Source organism: Drosophila montana, unplaced genomic scaffold, assembly GCF_035044405.1.
Source record: "Drosophila montana isolate Dmon_TW-CO22-7 unplaced genomic scaffold, ASM3504440v1 contig_1624_1, whole genome shotgun sequence".
Classification (NCBI taxonomy): domain Eukaryota; kingdom Metazoa; phylum Arthropoda; class Insecta; order Diptera; family Drosophilidae; genus Drosophila; species Drosophila montana.
This window is the reverse complement of record NW_026996559.1, coordinates 2,200,431-2,220,160: the sequence shown is the minus strand read 5'-3', so window position 1 is coordinate 2,220,160 and position 19,730 is coordinate 2,200,431. Positions and strand designations below refer to the sequence as shown.

Sequence of the window (19,730 nt, the reverse complement as noted above, 5' to 3'; positions counted from 1 at the left end):
AGGTGTCGGTGTGGGTTGCCACTTGAACAGTTCCTCTGTCAAACGAGGCTGACAAATTGAAACATATCCAACGCTCATTTGACAAGCTAATCGAATGCTAATTTTAATGCAGCATTTGCATACTATCCACTAGCTGCAACATTTTGACAGTTCTTGATAAGTTGCTTGTATTTTATAATTAAATTCGAACAGCACGTCAAATGAATCAGCAGCATGTGTTAATGCATTGTTTGGCATGGTATTGTGTTCATTATTTAACAGCATTCAAAAGCCCCCAAACACATAAAAATTACGTATGAAGTTCTCATCAATCTCCAGCCTCGTGTGCATGTCAATGCCGAAATTTAGTACATTTCTTGTTTCTGTATTCCTTTTTTATATCCTGAACCCATAATAAGAATAAGTATAAGGTTTTTGTTTAAATGAGTGTAACAGACAATTAAAAGCATTTCCGATCCCATTAAGAAAAAATATAATCTTGAATAGGACGACAAGCTGGATCGATCTAGTCATGTCCGTATGTACGAGCACATCGATCTCAGAAACTACACAATCTTTAGCTCTGGCGTATCTATAAGCCCTTGTATGTATACCCTAATATATATAAATAGATATATGTATATATATAAATATTTACTCAATATCCCCACCATTTCCATAATATCAAAAAATAAGGATATTGCAACAAGGTTTTTGAAGCATAGCTCGGAGATAATATCACCAAGCTGGGCCAAATATTTGGTATATAGGCTCTTGTAGAATGTATACAGATTAAGAATATTTCAATTTTGTTGATATCTTTAAATAAATGTAAATAAGTATAAAAGCTAGAGCCGTGTGCTTTGTGTGCGATACTTTAGGCCTGGAAATGTGATTAAGATCGAGCTGTAAACACCAAAGTTACACTTCCGACTGAAGCACTCCCACTTGAACGTAATGGATTGCAAGTGTTACTCCTTTAGGTTTAATTAGGTTTTAAATTAACACATTTTCGAAGCGCTAAATCTTATTTGTCGGCCGCTTTAGGCAAGTGTCATTGCGGCATTAGCATATTAACTCTTTCAGAATAACAAGCTTCTGGATCGGGTGTGGCAACTGAATTGCCGCAAGACACACAATTTAAATATTTAGCAGAGCGACAGATGCAATTTCACTATCATCACAAGCACACACAGACACACACACACACACACACACACACACACCTCACACCCACGTCAGTTGACTCGACAAACACAGCAGCCGATGCCGCCGATCTTATCGCTTATCTTTTAGCAGTCAACAAACGCTTCACGTCCGTCATCCGTCAAGCATCTTTGTTGTTGTTGTTGTTGTTGACTGTGTGTGTGTGTGTTTCTATATTTTTATTTTATTTTTTTTGGTCATGGGCGCTGATAAGGTCGCTAAACGCCATCGCCCCATAGTCACACGCGAGACTTGGGCAGACGTCAGACAGCAGTCAAAAACACCTTCAGCTTTCAGCTTACGACTGGGCTGCTGTATACTGGCGTATACTTAACAGGGCCAAAGTGCATTCGCTTGCACCTGCCACTGATCAACTTGGCGTCCTCCAATTGTCCTTTCTCGCTCCCACCCAGCCGTACGCCCGTCAATCAGCCTGTTAGCTTGTCAAAGTCCCAAATCTAAGTGCAGCTCATATTTCGCAGACATTATGCGCTGTGGTGGTTGCTTCGATACACTGTCAGAGATTTCCATTTGGGAGCCATCAAAACCATTTGCCATTCAATCCATGACAGCCCCAATGCCATTACACAAGTAATAAATGCAATAACACACATGCTTTTATGCACTCGCCGGGTAGGGCCGGGCCTTATGTTAACTCTCAAATGCACTTTCAACAATGGCCGCCACACTGTCATGAATCCGCAAACCGAAAAAGCAAAAAAGTATTCTGAATATTGCAGTCGGATGCAACCGACTGGGCAATGCCCGTCTACAGTCCAATAACAGCAAGATTTATCAAGAGTTGGCGATTTTTTCGTTTTTCCAAGTCAAATATGTTCCTAACGATCCTTAAAAGAGTTCCATTTCAATTTGGGCCAGAAAGGAGCCAAAATAAATTCCATACGGGCAAATGGGCAGTGTCCGCCTGTCCGCAAGACGGACATAGCACAAAAGCAATATACTATTTTTTCGCTTTGCGAACTAGTATGAACATTTATTGAATGATAACAAAGTGCGTTAACTAAGTCAATAACAGCTACAACAAACAACAACAACTATTTTTAACGAAACTAGACAACACGCTAAAATTCTCAAAAAGAAAATTAAGACAAGTAGGTGTGATCTAGTCGGGTGTGCGCAACTAGCAGATACCCTGAACGCAGCAAATACATGCACAACAAAAAACACACACTCAAGCACACACACACTCAAGCACGCTCGCCGTATGCTGCCTACTTTGAGCAACAGCTGTGCTTCTTCCCTGGACTCCGCACTATGCGAAATGCGTTTTTAAATAACTTCGGTGTTTATTGTCCCAACTTTAGGACACTTTCTGGGCATAAATATGACAAATAAATGTCTGTAAGTACCAAAGCCTAAGGCTATATTGAAAAATTATTTTTTATTTCAATTTTGTTCTTGTATGTGTGGAGGTATCTAGGAAGTGAAATGGTTTGTATCCGTGTATAATAAACAAGATACTTCATACTAAATTTGGAGTCTCTAGCTTTTTAAGATATGGTAAAAAAAATTGAATGATGGAAGCGGAGCAAGTTATCGATAATTTGAAAGAAAACCTCCCTCTCCTCTGAGATCGACGCGTTCATACAGATGCTGATGAAGAATTTATATACTTAATGGGGTCGGAGATGCCTTTGCCCTTTTTTATTTGTCAGTCCGGCCAGCTGTGCCCCTTTTCACAGCTAATTTTGTCAGTGACGCTATTAGAGCCTACATCTAAGAAGAAGGGTGTAAGTAGGAAAAAGTGTTCTTAAGTAAAATTAAAAATAATCTTAATTTGCTATATTATTTAAGAATATACCATAAATAGGAGAAAAGAAAGTAAGAAGATTGTTAATAAAGTAAAGAACTGTATGCTAGATATACAGAGTGTTAAGTAGATAGGATAAAGAGATAGTATTGGGAAAGTAATGGGAAATCACCGACCCGGTGGGGGAAAATTTACAGCCTGTCCGGCAAGCTATGCCCCTGCTCATAGCTGGGAATGGTCAGTGACTTCCCGAAGGTATCCTGAAAGCAACGGATTTTATGTGGTAGAGAATAAGTCGGTGGGGCACGTGATGGAAACTATTCTGGTTGGTCTAGCCGGAACAGAGAATTGAAGACGCCCTAGCAGAAAAGGAGAATCTATATCGCCAACAACCAACTTATGTAGAAAGACAACACCGAGAATTGTCCTACGGTTGGTTAGCGACGGAAGATTAAGAAGAAGCAGCCTGCTGGAATAGGATGGCAACCGAAGATTAGGGTCCCAATTTAAACCTCGTAAGGCAAAAAGCAGAAATTGCTTCTGAACAGATTCAATACGATCCTGGCTATTGTTATACTGCGGAGACCAGATGCAAGAGCAGTATTCAAGGATAGGACGAACAAGAGAGATGTACAGAAGTTTCGTTATAAAAGGATCGTTAAACTCTTTAGACCATCGTTTAATGAATCCAAGTACACCTTTTGCCTCATTAACGATGGTATCTATGTGAAGATTGAAGCAGAGTTTAGAATCAAAAAGAACGCCTAGATCCTTAACTGTTAGTATACGTTGCAATGGAGTATTGTCGATTGTATAACTGACAAGATAAGGTGTAGTACGATTAAATGTCATAAACATACACTTTGAACAATTCAGATGCAATGCAATTGATTGGCCGACACCAAAGTTGCATAGCGTTCAAATCGTCTTGAAGACGAGAATGATGTAGGGGATTAGTGTATGATAGAATAAGTTTCACGTCGTCCGCATACATGAGTACACGGGCATGGGATATAACAGAGGGGAGATCATTTATAAAAAGAGTAAAGAGTAAAGGTCAAAGATGACTACCTTGAGGAACACCAGAAGTAACGTGAACCTGATTTACTCTTTGGGTCCTACCTTTTAAATAAGAGCTAATCCAAAGCAAAAGAGACGGAGGGAAACCTATTCGGTCAAGTTTAAAAAGTAAAATGTCATGGTGCACAGAGTCAAACGCCTTACTGAAGTCAGTGTAAATGACATCAGTTTTCATTTTCGAAAGGAAAGCATCATTTACCAAGGTTGTAGACCGATTCTTTACGAATCCATGTTGAACAGGGGAAACAACTGATTTGCAGAAATGCTGCAAATTCGAAGTGATTATTTTTTCAAATAATTTAGGAATAGCGGACAGTTTTGCAATGCCCCTGTAATTTTGTATATCAGACTTTCCACCTTTCTTGTGGAGAGGAATGATATAAGATTCTTTCCAAAGAGATGGAAAGACAGAAGATTCAAGGGATAGATTAAAAAGCTTTAGCAATGGATAAACAAGGGAAGAACTACACTCCTTGAGTAGACAACTAGGAATATTGTCAGGCCCAGGAGAGAAAGAAGATTTTAAAGAATTTAAAGCTAAAAGGAGAGAAGAATGGGAAATAATAGGAGGAGGTATAGAACTAGAGGAAGTAATAGTATAAGGGTAAGAATTATTATTAGGACAGACTGAAGAGTAAGTTGATTGAAAAAAATTAGCAAAGAGGTTAGCAGAATCAGAGTCATTGCTAGCTTTATCCATCCCGAGAGAAAAAGAAGATGGCAAACTTGAAGATTTACGCTTCAAGTTTACAAAATTGTAAAACTGTCTCGGATTTAGGGCAAATTGCCTTTTGCAACGAGTTAGATAATTCTCATAGCATTGAGAATTCAGAAGAAAGAAGTTCGACTTGGCTATGGAATATTTAGCCAAGTCTGTACACGAACCAGACTTTTTAAACTTTTTGAAATATTTAGATTTTATATTTTTTAGATTCGATAATCTGGGAGTAAACCAAGGTGGCTTTGAAGAAGTAGTCGAAGGAATTGACTTGGGAATACACATATCTAAGAGGGAGTTTAGGGTGTTATAAAAAAAGTTAATAGCAGTATTCATGTCAACCGAGTCATATAAGAAAGACCAATCGGTTGCATAAATAAGCTGATTAAGCAATGAATAATTACCTTTGCGAAAGCAACGGCGGGGCTTATTGGCTGATGAGCACGAAATGAGAGGATTACAATTGAACATTGCAACCTCTAAAGTAGGATGATATCCTCATTACATTCAAACTAAACAGATATACCCGTTTTACCCACCCAATGTTCAGGGTATAAAAACCAGAAAAATTTCAACAAGCACAAAAGAACAGAGACAATTGTTTTAGCTCTGTAAAGAGGGCGTGGCAACAACGATAAACAAAAAAAAAATTATATAGAGAATATATAAAAGGCGGAAAAAATAGAGAGGTAAATGCATTACATGTCAATAATCAAAAAATGGAGCGCAGCACTCGAATGTTGCCAGCATGCGAAGAAGAACCTGAAAAGGCATTTTAACAACAAGTATGCGACTTCACAATATCCTGGATTTTGGACTTTTGGAATTTGGACTCTCAAGCAACTAATTCGCAAAGATATGAACCTAACTTAGTCAAATCTTACTTTATCAATCAAATAAATCAGATTATCTCTATATATAAAACTGTTTGTCCTGACTGACTGACTGACTGACTGACTGACTGACTGATTGGTGATCAACGCACAGCCCAAACCGTAAGAGCTAGGAAGCTGAAATTTTCACTGTAGTTACCTTATGTGATGTAGGTGCACGTTAAGACGGGGTTTCGGGAAATTCCACTCGCAAGTGTGGAAAAATCGCGAAAAACGTTTGTATGTAACTTTTTTGTTTACCATCCGATCGGCCCCAAACTTATTTTCAAAGATCTTTGCTCAAATTCATTTGAGGGGTGTTTCGCACTTTTCGGAAAACCCATTCCTCCTTGGTGGAAATGGAGGTCAAAGATTTGGTGGGTGACGTTTCGCGCTCAAATTCATTTCCAGTGATCTATATGAAAAATCATTTGAGACGTGTTTCTCACTTTTCGCAGAATTCAAACTTCTTCGGAGGGAATGCGATTTAAAGATTTTTTGGGCGGCGTTTTAAGTTGTGTCCGATTTGCTTCAAACTTATTTTTAAAGCTCTTCATAAGAACTTAATAAGTACGTATTTCAGCGATTTGGAAAATTCCACCCGCAACAGTGGTAAATTGGCGGAAAACGGTTGTATGAAAGTTTTTTGTTTACCATCCGATCGGCCGCAAATTCATATTTAAAGATCTATGTTTAAATTCATTTAAGGGGTGTTTCACACTTTTTGAAAAATCCATTCCTCCTTGGTGGAAATGGAGGTCAAAGATTTGGTGGGTGACGTTTCGCACTCAAATTCATTTCCAGAGATCTATAGGAAAAATCATTTGAGACGTGTTTCACGTGTTTTTTAAGATTTTTTTGGTGAATTTTAAGAGTTTTCCGATTTGCATAAAAGTTGTTTGATTCCCGTCCGATCAGTTTTAAAATCATTTTCAACGCTTTTTTGATTTTATAACATACGTGCCACGGGCAAGGCCGTGTTATACCCGCTAGTTATAATATAAAAAGAGAAAAACTTTTTTTTTTATAATACAGTTCGGTTATTTAATGGTATACGAAATTCATAAAAGATCCTACAAAAAAAACGGATTGTTCAAATTGTAGATCTACAGATCTATGCAGCTATGGGTAAGGTATCTGAGATCAAATAAGCAAATAATGTTCAATTAATTTGTCTGATACAGGGTATGCAAATACAGCAAGAATTTTACCGTGTAAGCAGCGAATAAATGAATGTGTGTGTGTGTGTGTGTGTGTACGCGCGCGTTTGCCAGAGGGCTTAGCGCGCAGCCTGGTGGAGCGTGAAATGCGGAAGTGCGCCTGACAAGAGCGGAAATGCTGTTACCTGTTCATGGTCTATGTGCCCCTACGGGTATTTGGCAGTCGGGAAGGCAGGCAGGCAGCACGTCAATCTCATAGGTTATGCCGTCTGCGGCATAACCACCCAACCCTAACCACCCAGCTCATTAGCAGCCATGGGATCAGGCATTTGATGCTGCATACTTTTAAGCGCAGCTACACGATGAATCCACAAGAACTCCGTAAGCTCAAGTCTGGCATCTCAAAATAGTTACAATCGAACCAATCAGCGGAATCAGCATAATAATTTCAATTTTTTTTTTTTTTTCAATTTACATGATTGGCGGTATTTGCCAATGATAACAGCTGCCACAGAGTCAAAGATTATGGAGAAACTTGTTATAATCTATGAATGCGTTACGATTCAAATTTATTTAGTGAACGAGTCAATTGCCTCAGACTAGTCTCTGAAACTCAACTGAACTACTCATGAGTCCAAAGACTTTTAAAACATATCTTTAAATAAAATAATTAAATAAAAATGTAGTTAATATGTAGGATAAATATCCCAAAATATGTATTCAAAACGGTATTTCACACATTACATTTTTATAAAAGCATTTTGCGTGTAGCTTGGAAAATGTTATGAAGATTTGTAATCTTGGAAGATTTGGATAAACCATCAGAGTTTAAAATATGTTTTTTAAGCGCAAACCCAAAAGTGTTTAAATACCAAAGGGTAAGACTCTATTTTTAAAAAAGTTCATATTTTCAGTTTAGAGGAAAATGCGATGGGGCATCATAATGAACCCATACAACAAGTTCGGTTTCAAATTTCAAAACCAGTTAACCCTATTCAGTCATTTTCCATGGGTTCATGACATGAAAGCATATAAATATATTTAACTGAACTGTTTTATTAAAAACTAGAAATATTTGATAGAACAAGATCCAAACCGAAACATGGATTCATAAATGTTGGAATCCAGGCTCAATTATCGAACCTCAAGGCAGGCAGGCAGTCACTAGGCTCCAGCCGTGAAAGTTTTGTTGGGTTTGCAAACAAAATAAAGAATTCAAAAGAAAATATAATGGCTAAAAGTTTATATATGTACATATACATTTTGAATGGGTAAGAGAAAATTATTCATTTGTATCTGTTTCAAATGAGCACGTACCTTTAGAGCCCACCCAAATATCAAATTGTTTGAGGTTTATCCGATTTGCCATTTGTCAAGGTTCGCAGTTTGGCAACAAATTGCGGTCTTTTGATTGCCATAGTGCCTGTCATTATCCTGGCATTATGTCTAGGTCTATGACATTGCGCTTGCTTCGCACGCACGCACACACACACACACACACACACACGTACACTCATACATGCACACACAATTTGTCGGTAGCTGACTGCTCATTATCCTTGGCACTGTGCGGCAATGCTTTAAAATTGATTTTCCGCTTTATATTCTTTTGGCTTATTATACTTATTTTTGTATGTATGTATTTAAGCATGTGTATGTCATGTGTCTGTTGGCGTGTGTGTGTGTTTTATAATTTTTCTGCTTTTTGTGTCAACGTCTGAGGCATTCCATTGTTTTGTTTGTGTTTGTGCCTGGCTGACTGTTTATGGACTTGACTGTGGCCTGTAGCACTTGCTAACTGGAGGAACCAAAGAGAGTGGATGCCTGTAAAATGGGGTAGGGGCTATGTTAACCGTTGTAAGCTGATGTCCTTTCATTTGGCATGCAAGCGGTGGCAAATACAGCAACAACAACGTACTAAACGTCCTCGACAGGGTTGCCGAGCGCAACCGACGGACATACAGAAGTTGTGTGTGTGTGTGTGTGTGTGTGTGTGTGTGTGTGTGTGTGTGTGTGTGTGTGTGTGACCCGCTTGTCTTTTGACTTGATTACATTTCATTTTATAAAACATTATTGCATGCCCCACACCCACACACACACACACACACACACACACACACGCACGCACACAATGCGCTCGCTGCCTTTCTTCTTTGCAATTCTTCATATCTTTGTTGTTGTTTTCCTCATTTCTCATTTCTCTTGGCGTCTGCCGCTATTTTCGGTATTTCCTTTTGGTGCGGCCATCTTTGTGTATTTTCAATGTGCCACGCCCCCTTTGAGGCAAGCCACAGTCACGAGCTCATGCTTATTTCAGTGGGTCATTGGGTTGCTACAATTAATGGCCATAAAGTAAAGTCAATTCTGTTACTGGGCTCTTTTAGTGATTCCTTTTAATACCCGTTCATAAAGCGCATAAAGGGCATATTAGTTTTGTGCAGTGTTCTATTAAAGTAAGTCTTGAAATGTTTTTTTTTTACACAGTCGTGCATGCCCGTGCAAAGATACCAAATATCTACCACAGCTTTAATGCTAGAGTGCCCCAATCCTGAGTGGAAACTACTTACTAATGAGCACCTGTAAAGAACGATTTTGGCAAGTCGGGAACGAGTAGTACGCAGTCAGTTGCCCTCGATTTTACTTGGTTTTGTGTTTTGGCATTATGTTGTGCGTGAGTGTGTGTGTTTGTGTGTGGGTGTGTGTCGCTTGGTATGGTGTTCAGCTTGGTTGCATGCTTTTCAAAAAATACCATCGTTTGTCCACTTGGTAGCACCCGAGGCTTTACTTGCAGGCAGCCAGCCAGGCAGGCCACGAGTTATTGTGAATGTGGGAGTTTGCATATGTGTCTGTGTGCGTGTGTGTGTGTTACCAAGCATATGCAAATGAAAGTGCTTATTTACACTTTGGCGTCATTGTGACGCACTTACACAATGCAAGCGACGCCGGTAGCGTCAACAGCAACAGCGGCAGACGCCACGGCCATTGCCTTTGACCTCTGCTGCCGCTGCCGCTGCTGCTGCTGCTGCTGCTGCTGATGGCAGCGCCTAGCGTTGTTTGGCCCCCAGCGAGGACACAAGCAACAGCAGCGCAAACACTTTGTTGTCCTTTATTGTTTGGGGGATCCTTGCTTGGCAGGCGGCAACAACTGCACTGACCACAAGGTCCACCGCCAGCCACTTTCATTTGCTAGTTTTGCTGTGCTCGGCTCACTGGGCGACCGACCAGCCTGGCATCCGGTCAACTAATCATATTTGCGTCCGGGGCTATGGGCAAAGAGATTCATGACTTTGTTTTTGGCAATTGCATTGGCTTATTGGCTGGTCGGTCTCTCTTTGTATTCTTAAGTCAATCATTCAGAAAGGCATCGCCTTTGAGATTGCGTTATCCACTCGAAGCTTTCACTGGTAATTCACTTCAATTAATTCGCCCTTTTTTTTGGAACGAACAGCTTACTGCTCACGGCTACTCGTGACATTTGATTGGTGTAAGTGATTAGTACCCGTTGCTTTTTCTTCACTCTTCTCTCTTGCCGATCACTGCTACTCGTTACACTTAATTGGTGTAAAAATCATTGCGACATTTGTAGGTTGCAGTTTCTCTCAATCGTTACATGGATTCATTCTGTAAATCATCACGAAAGCACAATCTGGCACGCCAAACTAGCTATTTATTATTTTTTTCAAAACAATTCTTTGGTGGCTAAAAATCTATAAAATTGGATAATAACTTTTAAAGGTCTAATAAATTTGTATTATATTCGTGCAATTTTGTAGTGCGACGTGCCAATAATACTATAAACATTGTAATCCATTATTTTTCAAACATTTTCGTTAATATTCAAAATTTTAGAACACTATGCGGAAATATAATATATATGTAAAAATATAATCACTGATTTCGAGCGTTTTCTATAATGACGCATGTCAGTGCAACAGTAGAAGCTCAATTAATACTTTTTTTTTCTCTCATTCCCATTTATTAGCCAAGCGCTATGAAACGTTTTGTTGCTTTTATTGAAGTCGTAACTCGTCGCATTGTGCTGCTCTTATTATTGCCCTTTTAATCAATCGCTGTCAATAAATGTCTGTGTTCAATCAATCAATCATATTACTCTTGTTGGCTGTAAATCTGTCTAAATACTCGGTCTCTGTTTAAGCTTTTGAGCTGGACTTGTTTACTCGTTGCATTTCTTTCTTCGACTTTCTTTCCCTACTTTGAATATCGTATGATTGGAAAGTTCAACTCGTTGGCTTTTCAATTTAACTCGTTTCGTTTTAACCTAACTCCATAATCGTCACTCGTTACAACAAATCGTTAAGTGTCACATTATGAAATTCTTTGCATTGAATTTCTGGCTTCTTCTCTGACAATCGGTGCCTTTTGTTTGTCAATGCGCATACTCGTTACTTTTGTCTAATATTTATGCCTTTTAAATTTATCAATCTAATCATTTTAACTAATTATTCATACGATACGCCCACCTTCTCCTACTGACCCTACCCGCCTCTCTCTCTCTCTCGCTCTCTCTGCTTTTGATTGCTCTGTGCATTCAAATTTAAACATTTACCGCTGATAAGCGAGTTCGTTGAAATTGTAGCTTTCTCTGTAAGTGCTGGTTTTTATTTTTGGCCGCTAATTAATACCTAAAACTTCTTAACAATTTGCCGAACTGAAGGCGGCTGCCTGTCTGCTCAAAAGCCCCGCAGATGGCTGCTTTTGGGCCAATTAGGCCACGGGCAGTTTAATTAAATGAATACATATTTAAAATTTGATACTTCATCAATTCCTGCCGCGCAATCTACTTAACGACCAAATACGCTAATAGCAGATGCACTTGCATATATATATTCAATCAGAAATTAAATTGTGCAATTACATAACGAAGTCTACAACCAAGTGGAAAGGCTTGGTTAACAATGCCACCAATTGGTTCAATGCCACCAATTGGTTCACCAAGATATTGCCCGGGGTCATTGTGCAGTAATATCGTTAACAATTTTCTCTTTGTCATGATTGTGGTTCTGGCTTAAGTTGTTTTTATGCACTTGCAAGGCGTATTTCAGTTTTGTTACGAAATGTGTGGCACATAGAAGGATACGTATTCAACCCCATAAAGTGTATATTTATTCTTGATCAGTATCAGCCACCTAATCGATACAGCCATGTCGGTATATTTCTATGCAAACTAGTCTCTCAGTCTTAATAGAAACTTTGCGAAAAGAAGTGCACAGATGTCAAAATCGACCGATTCTTACAACTATATCATATGCCAGTGAAAAATTAAGTATTTGATTTACTCTGTCTATGACACATAAGCAAAATCTAATCCAAATCCACATCAGATTATATGTTATGAAAAGTTTTAGTCGAAAAATGAGTGCTCGTATAAGAAAAACTAATGCGTTTTTATTCTTTAGACCAAATTCAGCAAATACGAGTTTCAATTAAAAGCTGGCTGTTATTCCATGCCACCTGTCTACAAGAATATTCAATCTTCGGTGTGCCGATGATAGCTGTTCTTTCCTCCAGTTGTTGCACACTTTATCTATGGCCATTTAACAACAATGAGAAGGCATAATACATCATGAGGCGAATGAAAATGCTGGCATACAAAAGCTTTGCATTCAGTGCAATTAATTGCATGAATAAGATATGTTCCCACAACGACAACAACAACAACAAAAACAACAGCAACAACAATTAACAACAACGCTGGCAAATCAATTAGATGACGACAACAACAACTAAAGTAATGCATTACATGTGTTAAGTAATACATAAGTACCAAGAGGTTGCTCAGGGGTCGATTGACTAAAACTGAGTACTGGACGTACTGAACACTGAACGCAGAGAACATGAATACCCATTATTCATTTAATATGTGCTTTTTACAATTCATTACAATCGCCGTTAATTAGAATTAATAGCTAGAAAATTACGAAATGAATATGCTTGCATATGATGAGAATCGGGGGGGATCGGGTCTACGCAGAACCCACACAAACCCCAGTCGCAAACCTGCCCAAGCAATTATAGGGTATTTTGAGTCGCTTTCTCTCCACATTGAACCCAGACTTATTATCACAGCTTATAGGTATGTTTTTTCACCTTTTTAACCAGTTTTTAATTAAATACATAATTTTTACATGCGGCTGACAATATAGCATTGTTTTAAGCATTAATTAAAAAGACGAACGAAGTCATATTTTTATGGCAACGAAGATTTAATACACTTAAAGGCAGTATACATTATTTTTTTTTAAATACATACATATATTCATCGAAAAATCATGGAAAAGGCACAAATTCTTTAAGAAACTCCATATAAATATATAAAAATATATTCATACAAACTATAAAACTTAATTTTCAATCGATTGCTGTTGATTCTGTTCATATAATGATAAGATCTAGCAATATATTCAGACTAAGCTCCACCTTATCAATAGTTTACATGGTACACACAAGAGTGTACAACTAACTTACCTCAAATTTTGGACAGTGCATGTTGACATATTCACTTTGTCTGTCCGTTTGCCTTGAAATTAATGGAAAAAAAAAGTAATTATTTATTATTATTTTAATTATTGATTTATTTTGATTTTTTTACACAAGTATTTATGAATGTAATTATACAGCACCAAATCATTATTTGAAGGTAACTGTAAGCGGATCCCTGTCTGCAGAATTCATGAATATTGCCTCTAATTAATAGTAAAAATACAAAATTCGGGCTGAAATCCCTGGCAACTAGCGCTCTGCCTTTAACAGTTGGCAGATAATTATTTATTTGCCCAAAAAATGTAAAAGTAAATGAGTTTTTTTATGGTACACATGCATAATAATTAACTAATTACGCATATATATCTATGCATTTAGCAATCGAATGGAGAAATGCAAGAGAAATGGGTTTCAGCCTCATCGAGTTAGACATTTGCCTTCATCGATATACAAATCAATTCAAATTCATTCTGCGCTTCAAATATATTCATATTTAGTTACTTGTGATTCGGGTGCACTCATTTGCAATCCAGGTCATGCCAGCTCCTCTGCGTGTGTGTGTGTGTGCGTGTGTATGTGTGTGTGTATGTGTGTGTGGGGCAAGTTCAAGGCATTGCGAGTGAGCGGCCGAAAAAGAAGCAAAAGAAATTTCTTAGCGGCCAAAAAGGCGGCGCCGGGCCGCACTTCTTATCTTATCAAAATATCAGTTAAAATTACCGAGCGCCAAATTCTATTTAAACAACACACTTTGCACAGAGAGCGAGCGAGACTGTGCCCGGGTGGGAGAGAGTGCGAGAGGATCGCTGTGAAAATGTTGCAGGAGTTGATCCTGCTGCTGTTGTGTTCGTGGTGTTGGTGTTGTTATAGTCGTTGTTAGAGCTGTGAAGCGTTGCTACGCTGCGATCACGATCATCACCAGCCTCGCTCTCACTACCCCTCTATCTCTCTCTCTTGCTCTCTCTCTCTCTCTCTTTCGTTCAATCTTCGAGCCTATCTATTCTATCTATCTATCTGTCTCACCTGCTTGGCCTTATCAGGGCAACCGATAAGCTGCCTAGGCTTGCACTTTGTTGTTGCTGTCAGCTGTTTTGTGCAGCCAACAACAACAACAACAGCGCAGCAGAGCTAGCGGCGGCATCGCCCATCGGCATCGACATCGACGTTCAATTTTCGCCGTCGTCGTCGCGGTAGTCGCCGTAGTCGTCGGCGCGTCGTCGTCGTCGTCGTCGTCAGTCCGGCACAAAAAAATTCAAATCAGTTCCCGTCGCGTCAACGGCAACGTCGAGAGTTTTAAATGTCGAGCGCCCGTTGAACCTTTTTCTTGCTGTGTTACTTTTTGTAGCTGCGCGCGCGTGTTCATGTCTCTGTATGCGTGCGTGTGTATGTGTGTGCGTGTGTGCTGCCCAAAATAACAATAAATCAAATCAAATACATAACAAACAAAAACTGAAATACAAACCAATTTTGCGTAGGGCATTTTGAGCAACAATCCGTTAATTTATTTAATTCGATTTTTGATTTTTTTTTTGTATTTTTTTGGCAAATTTAAATTTACAATGCTGAAATTCTGAATATTGCTGTTCCATTTGCTGTTATTTTAATTGTTGTTGTTGTTGTTGTCGCGTTTGTGGTCTTCGGAATTCATTAAAATTCAAAAATGCTGGCCTCATATTTATGGCATTTTGCGGGTATGTACTAGCATAAAAAATGTATTTTGTTGCACAGCAGCCCCCGCAGCCGCGCACCCGCATTTGCATTTGCATTCGTCATTTGCGTGCTCTTTAATTTTTAACTAGCCGCTTCGATGATTGTGAAAAGTGTGCATTAGAAAAAGTGCATAAAATATAAAACCAAAATACACCTGGGAAAAGTAGACAACAAGAGAGAGAGAGAGAGAGAGAGAGAGAGCGAGAGAGAGGAAAAGAGTTAAGAATTTTTAATTAAAACTACAATTTGTCAATAAATTAAATTCACACGAAAAACTATTAAGTTACCAACGAAAACCAACTAACAAAAGAAAAAAAAGCAAAAACTACAAATTATGCTTGTATATTAAAGCATTTTTAGGGGAAAGCGAATCAAAAGCCAGGCATTAAAATGCAAAATAAAATGAAGATGTTTTCATTTTTTAGTGCGGGTGCTGCGTGTGATTAACTGTGTGTGTGTGTGTGTGTGTGTGTGTGCGTATGTGTACAATTATTCGCGGTCAAAGTTTTAATGTAAATATTATTATTTGCTACAGTTGCTATTTTTAGCTGAGCTTATTAGCAGCCTCCAATGAAGCGCACTTCGAAAACTTGAATAAACTTTTTTTATGATTCAGTTAGCGACTCCCCGACGAATTCTTTATATATTAACCTGCATGTGCGTGTGCGTGCGTGCGTGTGTGTGTGTGTGACTATCTCTATATACCTCTGAGTGTGTGCATATACTGTTGTCTGCTTCAACGAGTCGTATACTTAATTTGATTAAGTTAAGTTCCGTCTACGGCGACGTTGTTGCATTCACTTTGCGTTAGCTCTTTTGGCGGCTGCTGCTGCTGCGATAAGATTATCAAAGCGAAGAAACCAAATTCAAAATCAAAATCCGCCCTTGTCTCGTGACTCGCCGAGCAAATTTCGTTTTTTTTTTATCTTTTTTGCGAATAGGCAACAAGCATTTTGAAGTATGCTTTGCACTTTGCTGCGCTCACCCGGCCAAAGACAATATAAACACGGAAAACGGTTCTATCAAAGTTTTTTGCTTACCCACCGATCGGCTTCAAAAATTATGTTCAAAGATGTTTGTGAAAATTTATCAGAAAAATTAGCTAAATCCGCTCCTCTTGGATGATAAATGCGGGTCAAAGGTTGATTAAGCGAAATATCAGGTGTACGCTCATTCGCAAAGATGTTTAAGTAACTTTATTTGAGACGTGTTTCACACTTTTCGCAAAGTGCATTCCTCCTCGGCGGAAAATGCAGGTCATAGCATTTTTGATGGAAGCGGCGTCCGATCAGCTTTGAACTCACTTTCATAAGAACTTTTTCATCGATTTTGAAAATTCCACCCGCAACTGTGGTAAATTGCCGAAAAATTATTAAATTAAAGTTATTAAGTTACCGATGGGCTTCAAAATAATTTCTTAAGATCTTTGTGAAAGTTAATTTGAGACGTGTTTCTCATTTTTCGCAAACTCCGCGCCTCTCGGATGATAAATGCAGGTCATTCGGTCTTACATTTATTTTCAATCACTATAAAAAAACTTATTGAATACTTGTTTCGATTATTTTGGAAATTCCACTCGCAGCTGAAAATTTGCAACTTTTTTGTTAACCATCGAATTCGGTTTTAAACTCATTTTTAAAAATAATTTTAAAAATTTATTTGACAACTGCAAAATCCACAGATCTGTAGTAAGAAATGCAGGTGAAAAGTTTAATGATCGAAAGTTTATTTTTCTCACAAATCGCTGATTCGTACAGGCGGACTTAAATTTTGCGCGAGCGAGAACTAGGTAATAAAGTTATATCTAAAATCTTAAGCTCAAAACTTTCCACAACCAAGGCCGTGGAATATGCTCTAATAGATTATAGATTATAAACTACAAATTAGTTTAGTTAATTTTATATATATATATAGATTATAAACTACAAATTAGTTTAGTTAATTTGAGTAAAGTGTTCATTGTCTTTTTGGGGTTTGGGAGGCGGGAAGAGGCGGCTTGTGCCACCTCTTGAGTCAGCTATTGTGACTCCAAGGGCTGCTTACTTATATAATATATTATGTATCTCTATATATAAAACTGTTTGTCCTGACTGATTGGTGATCAACGCACAGGCCAAACCGTAAGAGCTAGGAAGCTGAAATTTTCACTGTAGTTACCTCATGTGATGTAGGTGCACGTTAAGACGGGGTTTCGGGAAATTCCACCCGCAAGTGTGGAAAAATCGCGAAAAACGTTTGTATGTAACTTTTTTGTTTACCATCCGATCGGCCTCAAACTTGTTTTCAAAGATCTTTGTTCAAATTCATTTGAGGGGTGTTTCACACTTTTCGAAAAATCCGTTCCTCCTTGGTGGAAATGGAGGTCAAAGGTTTGGTGGGTGACGTTTCGCGCTCAAATTCATTTCCAGAGATCTATAAGAAAAATCATTTGAGACGTGTTTCACACTTTTCGCAGAATCCATACTTTTCGGGTGGAATGCGACTCAAAGATTTTTTGTGGGAAGTTTTAACTTGTGTCCGATTTGCTTCAAACTTATTTTCAAAGCTCTACATAAGAATGTAATGAATACGTGTTTCAGCGATTTGGGAAATTCTACTCGCAACAGTGGTAAATTGGCGGAAAACGTTTGTATGAAAGTTATTTGTTTACCGTCCGATCAGTTTCAAAATCATTTCAAATTTGTTTGAGAACATTGATTTTATAACATACGTGCCACGGGCAAGGCCGCCGGGTTATACCAGCTAGTATGGTATATATAGAGGACAGGAGCCGTTTAACTAAGGACTGTACACATGCCGCACCTTTTACTTTGTTACGAACAATACCATCTGCTTGGCAATCCTTGGGACTGTCCTCCTTTGATACAGAAACGTCATACGGGAATGTTGCTGCTGCCCGCCAAACAACGTACTCATCCTGCTTGCCGTCAAACTCAGGCTAGGACATTTCTTTATCTGGGGCTTCCTAACATCTCGTACGCTCAACGATTAAAGCTTTTTGGCATTCTACTTACTTCTTCTGGCTTTGTGGGTTCCAATCCGTTTAATCTTATATTTTTGTCCATTCTCGAATCGAAACGTCTATGAGTCTCTGCAGCCCGGTGGGTAAGTGCCGAGTGGACAGCTGCCTCCATTTTTGAATGAACTCCTGTGAATCCATTTTATGTCTGACACTAGCTTTTTGGCCAATACGTGTTCTTTATATTCTTTTAAAATATCCTCTTTGCTACATAAAAATTGACAAATTAACCGAACAGAGGCACTGTTCAAGTCGTAAATAAACTTTATCCACTAAATTCTATTTACTTGCCTGTTATCAGCAAAAGTTCTTATATGTATACATATATATATATATTTTTTAAGTAAACTTTTTTATTTTTTGTTCGCAATTTTTGGAATTTTCGCGACATTAGCTGAAGGTTTATTGTTTATTGCCGTACTGTGTATATGCGCACAAATAGTATGCTCAAGTGACATATATCTTTGCATTTTGGGCAACAGCAGAAGCAGGTGTTGTGTATGTTAAAGTCTGCCCGAAGTTCGGCCCAACAGCTTCAGAAAATGTTCTACTGGAAACAACAACAGCTAACAATCAGGACAATGAAACAGCAGACGAAGGCAAATGTAGTCGCAGCTTGTTCCGCTTTGTTTTGGGCTACAGCTTATGCTCTTAAGCTACTCTTCTCCCTCTCTTCTCACTCATTGTTGTTGTTGTTGATGTGCCTGTGCTTCGCAAAGTCACAAAGTCATGTCTTCTTGATTTCCATCCATTAAGATTATTCTTCCCTTTGCAACAGTGCATTGTTCTTGAATAGCAACGGTGTTTATTGTCCGATTCTGGCTCTATGTATACTATAAGAACTTTGGTGTAACCATTTCTAATCATTTTCGACTTATGCTTAAAAGACAAAGTTTAAAAATCTGTATTATCCGATAAACTCATTCTACATATGATATACGAAAATGATTATTTCAAATTTAAAGTCTCTAGCTTTCGTAGTTTTCGAGATCGACGCCGCTTTACTTTAATTAAAATCAAAGCATTGATTATATAAAATTAGTCCAATATATCCAAATATATATGTGTTCGCTATACAAACTTATAGCTTATAATTCAGCCTAAAAGAAATAGAAGAAGTAACTAATGTATGGTTCATATTTATGTATGTATACTCAGTTGCTCAGACGAAAACCCTTAAAATGATGGAAAACTCAACTTTAAAGGGGGTTTGGGGTTTCTTACTGATTTAAGGATCATTAACGGTTCATTAACGAATACCGGACTTACGCATTTATTACTTTGCGATATATTGTCAGAGCTATGTTTTGAAATTATTTCAAGCACTTCTAGATTTTTGAAATTTTGGTAGCTTTTATTTTGGCAAAATCCACATTTAAGTCTTCGGAGTGAATATTATTATTTCTTGAATATCTACATCAGCTGCGTCAAGCCCTTTAATGACCAAGATATGTAAGATGGGCGATGACCGTAACGATAGAAATCCAAAAATAGTTTGATCTAATTTCAAGATGCGTTAACTTACTTAACTGTGCCAGGCTGTAAAATCGTTCGCTATCAACATACTGATTCCGATTAATAACAATAGCGAGTTCTTTAAGCTCTGGCAGTTCAATTTATCCTAGTTCCTTGCCTTTTCCAATTGATCTGTGCATTTGTTTATAAAGCTTTTCAAAATAAACGACGACTTCGAAAGATTCACTCAAATAAGTTTGAT

The 19,730-nt window shown here is 38.2% G+C and overlaps 1 protein-coding gene across 3 annotated transcripts in view; it reads left to right on the top strand.

The window, feature by feature from the left end:
- Window positions 1–19,730, top strand: part of Ac13E (Adenylyl cyclase 13E) — a 68,916-nt gene that overhangs the window by 33,723 nt on the left and 15,463 nt on the right. The window contains exon 1 of one of the 3 annotated variants that reach the window (XM_064699580.1): window positions 14,837–14,975. The exons of the other annotated variants lie outside the window; for them this stretch is intronic. The gene's annotated coding sequence lies outside the window, so the exon portion shown is untranslated. Of the gene's footprint in view, window positions 1–14,836; window positions 14,976–19,730 lie in introns of those variants that run through there. 3 annotated transcript variants of the gene reach the window in all.